The sequence below is a fragment of the Arachis stenosperma genome, chromosome 7 (genome assembly GCF_014773155.1).
Source record: "Arachis stenosperma cultivar V10309 chromosome 7, arast.V10309.gnm1.PFL2, whole genome shotgun sequence".
NCBI classification, from domain to species: domain Eukaryota; kingdom Viridiplantae; phylum Streptophyta; class Magnoliopsida; order Fabales; family Fabaceae; genus Arachis; species Arachis stenosperma.
Window position 1 is genome coordinate 64,112,516 of NC_080383.1, and position 769 is coordinate 64,113,284.

A 769-nucleotide genomic window follows, 5' to 3' on the forward strand; every position below is an offset into this window, starting at 1 on the left:
TGAGAAATTTGGGTGATTTCTCCATGAAGAATTAAAGGTGTTTCCATAGGGTTCTCCTAGGTAATTCACCTCTTCCATTGAAGGGTTCTCAGGATCATATGCTTCTTCTTCAGATGAAGCATCCTTAGTACTGCTTGGTGCATTTTGCATTCCAGACAGACTTTGAGAGATCAAATTGACTTGTTGAGTCAATATCTTGTTCTGAGCCAATATGGCATTCAGAGCATCAATCTCAAGAACTCCTTTCTTCTGATTAGTCCCATTGTTCACAGGATTCCTTTCAGAAGTGTACATGAATTGGTTATTTGCAACCATTTCAATCAGCTCCTGAGCTTCTGTAGGCGTCTTCTTCAGATGAAGAGATCCTCCAGCAGAGCTATCCAAAGACATCTTGGATAGTTCAGAGAGACCATCATAGAAAATACCTATGATGCTCCATTCAGAAAGCATGTCAGAAGGACATTTTCTGATCAATTGTTTGTATCTTTCCCAAGCTTCATAGAGGGATTCTCCATCCTTTTGTCTGAAGGTTTGGACTTCCACTCTAAGCTTACTCAATTTTTGAGGTGGAAAGAACTTTGCCAAGAAGGCATTGACTAGCTTTTCCCATGAGTCCAGGCTTTCTTTAGGTTGTGAGTCCAACCATGTCCTAGCTCTGTCTCTTACAGCAAAAGGGAATAGCATAAGTCTATAGACCTCAGGGTCTACCCCATTAGTCTTGACAGTGTCACAGATTTGCAAGAATTCAGCTAAAAACTGATGAGGATCT

At 40.8% G+C, this 769-nt stretch overlaps 1 non-coding gene across 1 annotated transcript; it reads left to right on the forward strand.

The window, feature by feature from the left end:
- The first annotated feature begins 444 nt into the window (after positions 1–444).
- On the forward strand, positions 445–552 carry LOC130943067 (small nucleolar RNA R71). Its single transcript, XR_009071603.1, has one exon. It is a non-coding gene; the product is annotated as a small nucleolar RNA R71 (small nucleolar RNA).
- Positions 553–769: the final 217 nt, after the last annotated feature.